General features: G+C 40.1%; 2 long non-coding RNA genes across 3 annotated transcripts; one reads left to right on the forward strand and one right to left on the reverse strand.

Annotated features, from left to right (window-relative positions):
- Positions 1-1,733: 1,733 nt before the first annotated feature.
- On the reverse strand, positions 1,734-3,817 carry LOC146691138 (uncharacterized). Its single transcript, XR_014915767.1, has 2 exons — positions 1,960-3,817; positions 1,734-1,877 (listed from the first exon to the last, which is right to left on the reverse strand). It is a non-coding gene; the product is annotated as an uncharacterized LOC146691138 (long non-coding RNA).
- Positions 3,818-8,259: 4,442 nt separating this feature from the next.
- LOC146691139 (uncharacterized) lies at positions 8,260-10,830 on the forward strand. 2 transcript variants are annotated; one of them, XR_014915538.1, is made up of 5 exons: positions 8,260-8,530; positions 8,951-9,014; positions 9,391-9,543; positions 9,905-9,992; positions 10,574-10,830. It is a non-coding gene; the product is annotated as an uncharacterized LOC146691139 (long non-coding RNA). The 2 variants fall into 2 exon arrangements; XR_014915537.1 differs by lacking the exon at positions 8,260-8,530 and having other exon boundaries at positions 8,581-9,014.
- Positions 10,831-15,663: the final 4,833 nt, after the last annotated feature.

The following is a 15,663-nucleotide window of genomic DNA, read 5'->3' on the forward strand; positions in this document are numbered from 1 at the left end:
GCGTCCTGTCTTTCTTTCCCACGAAGAAAAAACCCGCAGCCACGGGGGAGGACGACGGCCTAATACGTCCTGCAGCTAGCGACTCCTGGATGTAATTCTCCATGGTTTCTCTTTCGGGGCGAGACAGGTTATACAATCTGCTGGAGGGCAGCGATGCACCCGGGAGCAGCTCAATAGCACAGTCATATGGACGGTGAGGCGGGAGTGAGAGCGCCTCGTCTTTACTGAACACCTGCCGAAGATCGTGATAGTCGGAGGGCACGGAAGAGAGATCCGGTGCGGGTGGCGGGGCAGGACTCCGTTCCGCTGAGGCGGAGGGAACGGCTGACCTCAGGCAGTTCGCCAGACAAAACACACTCCAGCTCGCGATACTCTTTCCGGCCCAATCTATGTGTGGGTTATGTCTCTGTAGCCAGGGGTAGCCTAAGATAAGCGGGGTGTCAGGAGCGGGAAAAGTGAAAAAGGACAGCTGCTCTTGGTGGTTACCTGATGTGACTAACCGTACAGGCGCGGTTTGGTGAGTTATGTATGCAAACACTTGGTTGTTCAATGTGGACGCAGGGATGGGCGGTTCGAGTGGGGTAAGAGACACAGCTAACCTCTTAGCCAGCTTCTCATCCATAAGATTCTGTTCCGCCCCGGAGTCCACCAACGCGGGGCATGTAAAAGTTTGGTTAGGAGTCACAATAGTAACGGACAGTAACAATCGGGGTCTACTCTTGCTTAGAGCGCTGCCCACCCGTATCCCCGAACTCACCGGTGGGCCGGGTCGTTTGGGCGGACCGGGCAAACAGCGATGCGGTGACCGGGCCTCCCACAGTACAGGCATTCTCCAGCCCGAAATCGGCGTTCCCTCTCCTCCGGAGACAGCCGAGAGCGTCCGATCTGCAAGGGTTCGGGCGGGGGAGGCGACGGAGAGCGCGCACACGCAGCCGGGGGCGGAGAAACGCGGATCCCGGGGCGCAATACGGAGCCCATAGGCTTAAGCCGCCGCTCGGCATCCCTCTCCCGCAAGCGTCTATCGATCCTACGGGCGAGGGATGCTAATTCTTCAAAGGATCTAGTCTCCTCGTGAAATGCTAGTTGGTCCTTCATCTGGTCGTTTAGTGACCGCAAAAAAACCCCACGGAGGGCCGAATCGGGCCAACCTACGGCGACCGCTCGGGTACGGAAGTCAACTAGGTACTCCGCAATACTGCGCCGCCCCTGACGGAGCCCCAGCAACTTCTGCGCGGCATCGTCCTCCGAAACCGGAGGGGAGAATGTAGCCTGGAACTCCTCCAGGAATTCATCGTACTCACATTCGCGAATGGGGTGAGAGGTTAAGTAAGCCTCAGCCCATGCTAGAGCACGCCCCCGTAACAATCCCACGAAGTGGGAGATCTTAGCGGCATCCGTGGGAAAAGCGTGAGGCGTGCGGCTGAAAAATAAGGAGCACTGGAAAAGGAACCCCCCACACAGGTCTAACTCCCCGTGGAAGGGTTCCAGCGACGGAGGCGAAACACTGCGGTGCACGGGGTCGGGTGGCCTGGTTTGCAGCTTATCCTGAGTGTCGCTGAGCTCTTGGTAACGGTCTTGGAGAGACTGGAGCTGCTGATCGTGGCGACCGAGGATAGCGCCCTGTTTATTAATAGCGGAGTGGATCTGCTGGGTCCATACTGGCCAGTCCATACTGTCATGAACCGAAGTTCCGTGCGCAAGCTGGACCCAGAAGCAGAACACACACACCAGGGTAGGAGGGAATAAAGAAAGCAAATTTATTATAACTAAAGGTGTCCCGTGAGGGTAGCCGAAAAAACAACGTATGGAACCAGAAGAAACCGAGGGACTGGGGAGGTGAACTGCGCAGGGAACGCCGAGAGCGGGGCTGTGAGAAGCTGCAAAACAAAAAAAGAGAAACAGATTACTGGGGTGCGGAAAAAAGGCAGCATACGAGGGAAGGTGGAGTATACGTCTTACGGAGGTAGCCGGGCTGAGTGAACCAGAGGGGGGGGGGCTCCAAAAGGGTCGAGACGGCGAGGCTGATAGTGCTTCCGAATCTCAGGCGGACAGGTGGACAGGCAGGTGGCTCGCAAAAACGCAGAGTTGTGATCTGAGTACACAGGGTAAAACAGAGTCAGTTCCAATGGACAATTTGTCATAAGGGGTTTTTTTCCCGCAGGTGTACGTTACCGCTGAGAGGCAACTACGGACTGGCGTGGAGCAGCAGGTAGGGCAGGATTAAATAGTCCACCTGGTGATCGCCTGGGATGGGATGCAGGTGTGGGGTTAGCAGCCACGCCCGTGGGCGTGGGCATCCCAACAGCACCCCGGACGCGGGGCCGCGGACCATGACAAATGGAAGTTTTAAATGAGCAGACCTCTTGCTAACCAGTGTTATTCTGCAGTACTTTGATGTATTAAACAAAAAGAGAAGCTGTAAATCGGCTTTCTACAGAGTTACCTGGAATGTAACCGGAGAATCGAAGCCAGGTGTGAACAGATTCTGCACCAGGATGAGGATGCTAGCTGCTGTTAGGGTAGGGTAGGCTACTGCTACTAGCAATACTAAGGTTAGCCAAACTCTAAAATCTGATACTGTTTGAGTTTGCCACATTGCACACATTGCAAAGTGCTGCACATTTCAGCCACACCTGATTTGATTAATGAAGAATGTGATTAATAGTTTCATATAGCACCTAAAGTATGCATTAAATGTCTGCCTGGTCGATGTTTGTTCATTTCATGTGTACTTGGTTTTAAATAGTTTGTGAGGGTTTTCTGTCTTTGGGATGAGCTGACTAGCCAAATTTAATTTTTTAAGCCATTAGCAAATTTATTGTTAACCCAAAGCTGCGTCTTTTCATAAGGTTATGCTAAAGAAAGGAAAAGCAATGGTCCTGTGTTAGCACCAATCAGTGAAGATGGCTATGTTCAATTTATCATGGTATACTGGTCGTACTGGATACCCGTCTTCCACAGTGGAGTAGAGACAGTAGGCCTAACTTGCAGCGAAGAGCAAGAGACAAAGAAGAAGAGATGAAGTTAAAATAGTCTATATTTAGAAACAGCACAACAGCAGCGCAGACTCAGGACAAAGCTTTACACAAGAACATAATTAATGTAACTCGACACACAACATGATGTAAAGGCCCATGGATTTAAGGTGAGCCAACTCTGTACTAAACTGGAAATTTTGGAAGTTTTGTCATTTTACCCTTTATTGCCGAAACCTAATTGAGGGTTACTTGGTTTTGTTTGTTTGTTTGTTAACCACATCTGAAGAGCCCCAAATACTGTGCTGAGGGGAGAAATTTGTGACCAGGAACAAAAAAAACCTGTGAAACATTGTTCCCAGAAACACAAATTAATTGACTGAATGTTGTGACTGTTTCACAAACTGCCACAAGACTGTGTTGAGCAGTCCCTGCGGGGGCTGATCGAATACTCACTGGGCCTACATGTGAAGTTATGATTGCTGTGGGCTGTCGATCAGCTGATAAAGCTCACTGGTGGTTTGATTGCTGGCCAGGTTGCACAGCTTATTTCTAGGCTTGAGATTTCATAAATTAGGCTGCTGTGAAGTTAGGAAATTCATCAGCCATTAAAACTGTGGTCCTGGTGCATGCACTCATGCTTGTTGGCATGTGCTTGTGTCTTTGAATATCTCTACCATTGTGCTCCTGGACCTGACCACTCCCGTTCTGCACTCACCAGCCAGTATTCATGCTGTTAGCTTCTCCCTGCCTCCTCCTGTCTTGTCAGATTTGGCAGCACCTCTGGTAAAAGCTAATCCTCATGTTCTCACTTGCACATAACATCAAGCATTTATGTCTGCTACTGTCAGAGGATGTGACAGCAGATATTGTGCACCACACATTTCAAGCATCTCTTCTCTTCTCAACCACATTTTTTTGTTTTCCAATTTGAAGACCTTACCTTTGTTAGATAGAAAATCTGCATCCTATTATCAAGGAACAACACATGCCATGACATATAGTGTCTTTAAGTCAGAGATTTGAAGCACAGCGAGTTCACTCATTCAGTCACAGAGGCTTTTTTTAACCTCACTTTGGACTATAATGGATTTCCACTGTGGGGAGTAAACACAAAATAGAGACTTGCATCGCAAATCTCCTAGCAACCACATCTGACACCATCATCATCAGCATCATGTAAACCCAGTAGACAATTGGCTGTGCACAAAAAACCCACTCAATATAACAACCATGCTTCAGTTCAGCCCATTTTGTGCACTATAAACAATAATAGCACCCAAAACTCCATTAACAGGATGTCAGGGTAACAGTTAGAGGATTATTACATATGGTAAAGTGCCAGGGTGATGATTTTCTGATGAAAATATTATACAATTATTATAGTTATGATTCCTGAGTGGGATACCGCTGGGAGAACTGGGAGAAAAAGACTATCGGGTAGAGTAAGCCATCTACTAATCAGAAGGCTGGTGGTTGAATACCTGGGTTTTCCAATCTCCAGTCTGTATGCCTAAGTATCCTTGAGCAAAACAATAAACCGAAGTTCCTCTGTTATACTTTAATTGGAGTTTGAATGTTAGAAACCACTGAGGTGTAAAAATGTTCTGTAAAGTATTGAGTGCAAAGGAGAGCAGAAACGTGCTATATAAGAATCTGTCTATTTACGGAATTAATGACTCAAGGCCCACTCACCTGTCATTCAAATCTTCTGCTTGTCAGGGACAACCAATCAAAACAAAGATGGGAGGAGCTAAAACAGCTGAATAGTCCCACATTAACATCTCTTCAGGTTTTCTGATACTACCAGAGATATCTTATATCTTTTCAATCAAAACCCAGTAGATAACACATTGTTTTCCCATTATGCTGTTAATGACTAAAAATATATCAGGTAGTCTTCAGATTGTTCCAGCCTTTATAATTCACTCTAACTGTACTGCATCAAACTGTAGTGACTGTTAAACCAGTCAGAACCAATTTAAATATATAACAAAAAACATTAGCTAAAGCACAAAGTTCACACATAAAGGCAGTCAAAATAGCAAACATTACAAACAGAAACCAAGAGAAAAGGCAGAAATCCATATCTACACATTAAGAAAAGAAAGCCCGTCTTCGACCTGTGTCTCAGCTATGGCAAAGGTCAAACACAAAATGAGCAGACAGCTCAACTATTACGAGTACAAATACATTCTTGCAAACACAGGAAGTACACAAAAACTGGGATGCATGGAGATGAGTGATTTCAAAATAAAGCAGGAAATAACAAAGACTGATCGCATAATCGTACAAGTCAAACACTGTATGCAAACTGTAGCCATGATGTGGTACAGTTACAGTCAAAGGTGTAGAAAAAGTGTAGGAAGCTAACTGGCCAGTTATAACTAATTAGCTAACATTTGCTTATATTAGCTGTAATTAGCAGAAAAAGATTTGTTTCATATTAAAAAAAACTAAACTACTAGGAGACACTTAATAAAAGATAACACAAAAGCAGCATGATGGAAATGTTTTTTCACTTACAACAAACAGCATACATGAGGTGTTAACAGTTAGTTTGTGTTTTGTGCCACTGTATCAATTCTTAAGAAAGAGTAGTTCCTGCCCTGCTGGATTTAATGTACAACCAGGATAACCGGTAATTACAAGATCTTTTTTGTCATTACGAGATAGCAAATTGTAATTAAAATGATAAGGAGTTCTTTGTGGATGAAGTGTGAGTCAACTAATGTTTCACCTTTTGCAGTAATTTAAAAATATATTTTAGGTTTTTTTTTAACAAGTGAAAAATGAATGCAGTCACTCTAACGTCTTTGAGCTGAGTGTGAAGCTGAGGTTTAATTGGTTGGTCATGACGATGCATCGATAAAATGTATGTATGTATGGCAACAGATACCTGTTAATTAACACCCAAGTAACATTCAAATTAAATCAGAAATTTCATTTTGAGAATAATTCTGAGAATCATGAAACTCGCAAAATAGCAGATTTGAAGATTTTGATGCCTTACTAAGTTTTCTCTCGACTTGTGGTCAGTCAGTTGAAAAGAACAATTTGTGGGGGTTTTATGTTTAATCCCCATATCTGATTAAGGATTTTAAAGTAAGAAGAAAACCTACCAAACTTATATTTGATTCCCAAACTGTAAATCACAGTGAAGGACACTAGTACATATTCCTATCTCTGCATTTACTGAAATCAAAAAATGTCATAAACCCATTTTTTTTATCTCTTTCCTCCAGCTGTCAGCAGAAAACAACAGTAAGTATTTTTGTATCAATTTTTGATTTCTTCTGCTGCCTTTAAATAACTCAAATCCAAAGATTAAAACATGCATCAATTAATCTTTACAGCATGTCGGCTGTGTTAAAAGAAAATGCCAAGAAAAGCATACGTATTTAAGGAAATAACCCAAAGTACCCATCATGGCTATCAGCTGTGTACTGACCTGTAGGATGGATCTTTCAGTAAAGTGCCTGTGACTTTATGAGTGGTGTCTGGCAGGCATGTCAGAGTGCCAGATAGCATCAGTCTGATTTCCAGATTTGATATTGTCTTTTCTTGTGGACACTCTTGGGATAAAAACTGTTTTCAGCTATCAGCTATCTCACAGAGACTGCAATTAATCTCAATGTCTAACAAATCCAGATGAATTTAAAGGGAAGGTCTAAAGAGAAGCAGTAATAACTGTATTTATCGTCTCCTTCAGCACCATTGGGGTATTGCTGTAAAAAGGTGGTGGGAAAAAAACAAGAAAAAAAAACCCACTCAGCCTGAGAAAAGGCAGAAAGTTTGTTTCTTGTCTTTTATTTGCAGGTCCAGCCTTCAGGCTCACAGGCCTAGCTGATCTTGGAACGCAGCCACCGTGTCATTAAAACAGTACAGTACTTTGCTCGTCCTGGGTGGTGCCATCACACGAATCATCCTTTGAGGCCTAAAGAATAACTAAACAGTCTCTACAGTGGTTGTTATTGCTTTTGAGATTCATTTGCCATAGTGTGACGCAGGAAGCCGTCCCTGTACCCCTGACATACTGCACAATAGTAAATCTGCTTATCGCTCACTGCTGTGACATCTCGTAAATAAAGCGTGTCACATCTAGAGAATGTTGATGCATAACCTTATATTTTCACGCTTCATGCTTGGCGTAGCAATCACTATTTCTCAAGGCTGGGCATAACCAGCTCTTGACTGTTCTTATCCCGTTTGCACACAGTCATTCACGCTGGACTCAACTGTAAAGATGCAAAATGGCTCGAGTCATAAACTGTAACTAAAAATTTGGATAAATACATCAATCCAGTTTAGGTTTCCTTTAGCTGCTCACTATCCACACAGTGTGACATCTTAGATTTCTGACGGAGGGGAAAAAAGAGACAAGTCCCTTTTTGGAAAGAGACTTTCACAGCTTGGCTCTCACAGAGATGAATCCAATATGACTGCATCTGTAAAACCAGTTGAACATCTCATGTTGGGTCATGTTGTGTACGAGACTACAAATCCAACTGGGGCATGTCACCAGAAATCCAATTTGTTGTACTCGACTAGATAGGACTTCTTCCTGTTCCAGCTTGTCACAATAAAAGCCTTTAACATATACACTGTATACTGCTACACATAAGCAGTAGAAAAAGAAACTCAACTGAATAAAACAACTTACAGATGTTATCTTAAATGATTAAATTAATAGTTTTTCTTCTTTTTTTGTAAGAATGTCTAGTACACAATAAAACTATAAAAGAGAATTACATTCGCTCAGTTATTCACAGAACTACGATTAATCAAAAATCCTTAGTTATTACATGCAACAATTTTTAAGTATGATTAGTTGGAGTTATCAGTTAAAGTCGGACTTTAATTCAAGATTTCCTTTATAAATCTCTTCATAATCAATGGACCAGAACGTGCTAGAACAGTCTTTTGGCAAATTCAGTTAATGAGTTAATAAACCAGTTAATAAATCTAATAAACAGATGGATTGCAATATTACTTCTGAATGAGTTATTTGTTCTGTGTGCTGCAGCCACGCATTTGCTCAGTAATAAGAAAATAATGACATCTCACAGATCACTTACATCTTCAGCACATCCCTTTTCATCCCTGTGATGCATTCATGGTGCAGACATAAATAACGTTGCTGTCATAGTCACTACGGAAGAGGAGGGAGCATATCTTTTTTCAAGTGGCAAGATAATTTCAAATGCAGCTTTTCAAACAGCTCAACAAAAATATCAGCAAACACAAACTGCTTTTGTGCAGTGCACTGAAAAAAAGGGACTGGCCATCTCTTGGATTTATGTAAGCATCTTGCATGTATTTAACACAATTGCCTCATGTTTTAAAGATAAATGTAACTATATAGTGTAAAAACTACATGATATGCAGAAAGGGTGTATTAAATTGTTCATATCATGTTCAGGTGAAGTAAGTCAATAAGATAGCAACGTTAAATCTCGTGAAACCACGCGTGATTTCATCTCGCGGGCTTTGGATCGTGGTTTAAAAAATGCATCCATCTCAGTCAAGTCGAGCAGCCAACTCTACGTTTTTTGGTATGTCTTGATTTTTTGAATTAATATTTACCATATTTCAGGCAAATGTAGTTAAACGTCTAAAGTGCCGCCATGTAACATGCTAAAAAAGAGCCGTTAGCTTATTTGCTGTTTTATCTGTTATCAAAGAATTGGCGCTTTTTCATTTGAATTTGTCTTTGGCACAAGAGCCGTAATATCACATTAAACCTAATTACGAGGCACTCATAACATAATTTGGTTTTCTGTGTGAATAGATTTGTCAACTGACTCTTCAGTTACATTGTGTATTTACTGCACCGTGGTGTTAGTGAGATTTTGGACATTGAACAGCTTTAGCTAATATCATCAGCGGTATTATGCTAGCTTACATCCCTACCCCTCCTGCCCTCACCTGCTGTCCTTTTGTTTTTGTTTTTGTTTTTGTTGATGCACATTGAGAGACCACATCTATTCTGCATTTCACCAGGAGTCAGCTGATGGATTGTGGGTTCAAGGTGTTATGGTAAGAAAGTATATTCTATTTTCGCTTAAGGTTTCTGTAACTTAATTATAATAGGTTTTTTATAATTATTAGGTGCATGCATACTCAAATAGACCACCCTATTAATACAACTGAGAAATCCAAAATCTGCCATAGGTTTAACTTATACCTGTATGTATTGTCAGAAAGGTGATTACTGGACTCACATTAATGCACACTTGAACTAAAATGAGGTTGTAACTTGTGGGTTCTTGGGTTGCAAATCAGAAATAAACATCTTTGGATTTTTTTAATCCCATAAGATCTGGAAACACAGTTTTTATTCAACAAAACATTACTGATTATTAACCAAGCACAGTGCCTGCTGTTATTTCAAAATAATTTTATGTCATTTCAGATGAAATGCAGCATTCCAGTGCATCCCAACCATGCCTTTACAGTCAAGGTTTCTGACGGAGCTGAGTTTCTCTCTGACAGTCTGCTGAAAGTGTTTGCAAAGTGATCGGGGGAACAGGGCACAAAGCTAAAGGATGTAGCTGCCATGATGACAGTAAGAACTTTAAAATTCTTTAACTACAAAGTGTATATGTATTGCATTAGGTCAGTAAAAGATTTTTATGCTGCATCCATTGAAACAGTCAACTATTACCTGTGAGTACTGATTCCACCGAAAGGATGCCATAATTTTCGTCATGCATTTACTGGCCCACTGAGAAAAATTGATCTTTTTAAAAAAATAAATGTTCTGGAAACTATATATCCATAAAGTTGATGTCAAACAGGAACTTTTGATATTGCTTTGTAGATGCTGGTGTTGCATGTTGACTGGTTTAAGTTTTGGTCTGGGATCATTTTCTTCTGTGCTACTGAAAAGTTCACAAATCTCTGTTTTCTTTGTTATAATACTTTAGGATGACATTAATGCTCAAAGGGAGTCTCATCAAAGTGCTCCGCATCTGTGTGAAAGACAATTGCAACATCTTGGTGCAGGAGTTCATGGTGAGTGTTTTATGAGTAGATTGTGGCTTTGCAACATTTAAAAATGCATTTAGTTATCCACTTGATCCTCATTGGACCAGTTAGGACCAGTAGTCCTCTTTAATAATTTGAAGTTCACATGAGGCCTGGTAGTGAACTCAGCCGCCGGCCCTTGAGGCCCCACCCCTGTATTAGGGGTCACATCAGTGTGAAAAAACTTTAAATTTGTCATTCTAGTGAACAAAGGAAAATCCCACCAGTATTTACATTAGCTTTTGTTTGAAAAAAAAAAAGACCAACAGCTAACCAAATTGTGGGGCTGAAAGTCTAAATTCTAACATCTTCTGAGTGACAAAACCTGGATTTCTGATGGGCCGGTGTCTTTCTAAGAAAAACTAATGTAAAGCATTTGAAATTATGTTTTTCACCCTCTCTTAGAAACTCTGTTAGACCATGAATGGCAGCATGGCAGGCCACTCTTTGGCTATAGCTATTTACTATGTTGCTTGCATTGGTTTAAATTACTCTAACATTAGAACTGGTAGATTCAAAAGAGATGAGTTTAAAAAGGAATCTTAAAGAAATGTTTTGTGTTTAACCAGGACTTGACTGAGGCCACTGCACAGATTGAGAAAACCACAATGAACATCTGTCTCCAGAGGATGCACCAGGCAATGACTTTTCTGACGTTGGCATCATCATCGAGGGTATAGTAGTTCTTCAAGATCTGGATAACGTGACCTTTGCAGTAGCCATGCTGTTTGGACCTTTTTTATTCCTTCAACATGAGTTACCCATCACAACTCTGCTACACTTTTGAGGTGATTCAAAGGGTGGTAATGGAGTTGGATGCAACTCAGCTCTCAAGAAAAGCTCACAACTAAGACAAAACTGCTCCTGCAACGAAGCTCACTGTTATGCATGTGAGGTGACCAGCTCTAGGTGAGAAGACATTTAAATCTCACACTTGTTCTGCTGCATTTTTGAAGCTCAATTCCAGGAACAGATCGCAGGGTTCATTTTTATATACACTGCAACTGCCATGAGGACGAGCCGTTTTTTTGTTGTTGTTGTTGTTTGTTTTTCCTTTTGCTCTGTACAAGTTCTCTGTCTGTTTGGCAGCATTTTTAAATTTCTCTTTGTATTTTTTCTTTCTTTTACTAGTGAAGAGATGTAGCATGAACAGTTATGCAGTCTAAATATCCCATATGGGTCGTGTGAAATGGTATTTTCAGTTTCATTCAGTTGAAGTAAAGAACGTTGACTATTTCTAAGTGTGCTGTTTTGAACCAAGATGTCACAGTATGATCAGTGCTGTAATTTTTGACAGTCACTGTATCAATGTTATTTCTGCATCTCTTGAATAAAGGTTTTGACCTGCAAGTGCTAATTTCTTTAGTTATTGGGGTAAAATGGGTAATGTTAATAGGAAGGTGTTTGCCAATTCAGTAACCTAATTTAATGTTAATGGAAACTAACATTACCTCAAATTGTTTAGTTATAATTGTTGTTTAACTGAATCTTGACGTTAGAGGCCTTAAATAGAATGTTTTGTATTGTTCTTTCCCAACATTTTTCAAAAGAAAGAGTCTAATTTCTTTGCTGTGATTGATTCCAGAGAACACGGAAGAACTGACATTATTTAACTGTTGATTTATATAGATTCAGTAGTGGAGTAATGTCAGTTTAATTCTTTACCTACTGTCAATGCAGTGAAATTAGACATTTTGTTTTGAAAGGTTACTGGTGGATGCCAGCAACCATCTTGGAAGAGAACAATATAATCTGTTATAAGGCCTCCATTTGAAAATTGTGTATTTGATACTAGAATATAATAGCAAAATGTAATTTGAAGATAACATGTAGTATTTAAGTGACCAAGTAGTATTGGGTAAAAGTTATTGAATGGTGTTGGGATAAAGTGAGAAAATTGTGAAGGATTAAAATATTTCAAGAGCTCAAATTACTTCATCAAAACATGTTTAAGTCACATTTTATCAACACAAATTGCACAGGTTTATTGAACATGAATAAATTGTGTTAATTTAACTCAATTGTTTAAGTTGCTGCCAAAGCAAAACATCTGTGTGCAACAAATGTCCACCATTGAATTAAGTAAATCCAACAACATATTTTTTTCAGTGTGAGTTAAATGTACAGCTGCTGTATTTACGGGGAGAGAAAAAAAGTTGATGTGTGATGCTGAGATGGAAAAAATGTTACGGGGAGAGAGCAGGAGAGGAAGATGAGAAATTGTTTTTAGAAATAAAGACTCCTCAGCAAGTGAAATTTTGTAAACTGTAATTTTTTTATCTTACGTGTAATGTTCTCATTCATTTAGACTTTTTAAATCTGATTTTGAATCTATACGTGATGTTTTTATGATCAATCTTGGAAAACAAATTGAAGTATACTAATTTTGTGTGATTTAAAGGTTGCATGAAAATCTTCTACTTGGCTACACTGGTTAGTTTGAAGTATTGTGTTGATCCATTAGTGATTGTCTGTGTTACATCAAGGACAGAAGACATCAATTTATGTTTAAGATGATGCTGATTAGATTCACTCATTGAATTCTACATGTGGAACTAGCTATGTAGTGTCTTTGCATTGAAAATCATCTATATAGCTTGGGCAATATCTTATATTTTGTTGAATTCAACTGGGTAGATCAGAGAATGTTGGAGTAGCTGCACAGGTCAGCCGATAACAGTCTGGATCAGTATCAGTCCATTTGTAAGAGGGGAAATACCTTCAAGATTGTTAGATTATTAGGAGTCATCACATACTGATATAGCATGTGGTCAACTGTATCAGGTGGTGATTCTGAAAGCAGAACCAACGAGCATCCAGTGAGAATCGATAAGGAATCATATTGACAAGTGATATCTAGAAAGAAAATGAAATCACTAATTTCTCATCAATTCCCATCCCTAATAAAGACATCAACTTAAAAATAAGTAGAAAAAGTAGCAGACACTTTCTTGATTATTTTAAAAGCTTCCAAGTGAGAGTGTGGAGGAGACCAAAAGCAGAGCAAGAAAAATCAGAGCAATGTTCATACGGTAGCCAAAGCACTGCCAATGCTGCTCTGTGTATGCCAGCATTAAAAATGGTCTAAGGACTTCAAACTCATTCATAGCATTTGATACAACCCACACAAGCCTTAAAATGAATTTGTATTTCCAGTGTGTTTTAGATTTGAGTCCAGTTCGCTACCCTTAACATGCATATCAGAAAACCCACCAAAAATGATGCTAAAGGATGGAATGGAAATGGGAGAAGAAATGCTCCAAGCATCAGTATGTGATGACTCCTAATAATCTAACAACAGTTAACAGATAAAAATTTGCCTTCATTTACATTCTTTCAATATTCACGCGGAACTTTGGCCATACTTCCATGAAATCCAGCTAATAGGGAAATATGGATGGATACTTTGTGAGAGAAAGCATCAAAACACCGAAGCAGTCGTTCAGGTCATAGTTTGTGAATCCCATAACTTTACACTCAGACAGAAATATGACCATGTTAATGTAACATTTGCTCCTGGATTATTTACAGAAACATTAACTTCTGCAGATAAACTGAGACATTTGTGAAGCCGAGCGTTCCCCTGAAGGAACATGATTATGTGAGTTTATTTGTTTGGCTTTGCTAATGATGTAAAGCCAGTGACGCTCTCTGGCAAAGCCTGGGACATTTCGGAATAATTCAAATCAAAATAATGTATTCCAATGTCAACTTAATAAACCATGGCCAGTGGGGCTCATTTATCCTCTGATTTGTTGTAAGTGAATACGTTGTAATTGCGACACAGTCGTGTACTGTGTGTGTGTACTGCTTTCTTGTACCTCTTTCTTCTATAAAGTATTTAATGGAAACATGCTGGGCACATTGAACAGGAAACCATTTCTCTAATAATAGGAGACGTCACGAACTGAATGTCAGGCCATAAATATGCATACAGTCAGCGGCTGACTCAAACAGCAATTCAGGCTGGGACGGCATCCAAGGTCATTCAGGACCAAAAAAATTCACTAGAAGGATATTATTGGATTTCTAGTAGAAGATATTTGAAAACAGAGAGACAAGAGAGTCCATAACTCTATAGACATTAGGATTCCTTTTACAAACAATATTAACTAAGCATCATCATCAATATCATATCAGTGGAATATAGCTAGCCCTATAAGGCTGAAGAGTATCTATTGCAGAATTTCTGCAGAATTTCATTTAAATATTATTTCCCACCTTGTTTGTTTGCAACTTCGTATCATAGAGAAAAAAGGGACGTGCTGATATCTGTTCTGTGCTGTTGAACAGTGGTGAAATAAAACAATTCATCAAACTAACCAGTATTTCTGGTGGTGATGGGTGATGGTAACAAAGTTTAATCATACGACTTGACTAGTTATACACATCTCTGCTAAAAACTAACACTTTAAAGCATGCCATAGAGTAGTAGAGTAGTAATAGAGTAGAAACTAGATCGCTGCATGCAATTGGGCTTTGCACATACAGTGCTGTGCAAAAGTATTGAGCCTCCCCTCATTTCTTTATATTATACTATTTTGTACTTAAAAGTGATCTAAAGTAGTAGTTCTCCAGGCTTTCAGATGGTTTTTCAAAGTATTTCTTTGGACTGCTTTGTCGCTCACTTTTAGTTCAAACCTCGCACCTGAACACATTCAAATTAATGTGTTTTGTTGTTGTTGTTGAACAAACATTTGAACCATTCCAACATAAAAAGTGGATTGTGTCTGTTGGATGTTGATCCTCTATGAAAAGCATCTGGAAAGCATCTGCTTGGAAATGGTGTCAATGTACGACAATAATCCCAAACACACTGCAAAATACAGTAAAAGAACACACACAACATTATCAGTCATGGATTGGGACTGTGTGGGACAATCTTGATAGAGAAGTGAATATACTACATCATTAATACCCACAAACACGTTACATATTAAAATTTGGCTATATTATTATGCTGTATCACCTTGGCCCCACATTATACATACATTATATATACGTAAGATTTAAGAAAACAATGTTTTCAAGTTAATTCATTTATAAAGAGGTTAAGATTAAAGCCACACATGTCAGAAGGACAATTTTTGTTGCCAAATAATTAACTTTGGCCTCGTTACATTATCTTTTTGCATCTCATGCTAAAAAACCTGACCTTTCATGGAAATGAATGGGTTTTTGGAGGCATTTCAAGCACTGTCAGGTCAAAGAAATCAAGCTCATTCTTGTCACCACAAACTGCATCTTTTGGCTTCCAGTGACATTATAGTCCCTCACATTTTGGCAGAAAAGGTCCAATCTTAATGAACCTCAGCTTCAACTCGCACCCTTTGTCCTCTCCTCTCTCTTACCCTGCTCACGGATTTCCACTGACCAGCCCATGATGAATGATAGGACTGGCTACAGGGTGAACAATTACACACGGCAACTGGCTGTGGCGGGGCTTGGCTGACTCGACATCATTCACAAGTCGCCTAATGGCTGCTTCTGCTCTTCATTTGGAAGATTCATGAGTCACCAGGGCAAAGAATTCCTCCAGATTCACAAAAAGATGAATGAATGAATCCGAATTTGGATCACAAATCACCCACAGAGCCAGAATGGTGCTTTTGAACTTGTTTACAACAGTAACAGAGGTATAACTCCCTAGCGTCCCGCC

The sequence above is a fragment of the Copadichromis virginalis genome, linkage group LG16, assembly GCF_057382275.1.
Source record: "Copadichromis virginalis isolate Kocher_CV1m ecotype Utaka linkage group LG16, C_Virginalis_male_GT1.1, whole genome shotgun sequence".
Classification (NCBI taxonomy): domain Eukaryota; kingdom Metazoa; phylum Chordata; class Actinopteri; order Cichliformes; family Cichlidae; genus Copadichromis; species Copadichromis virginalis.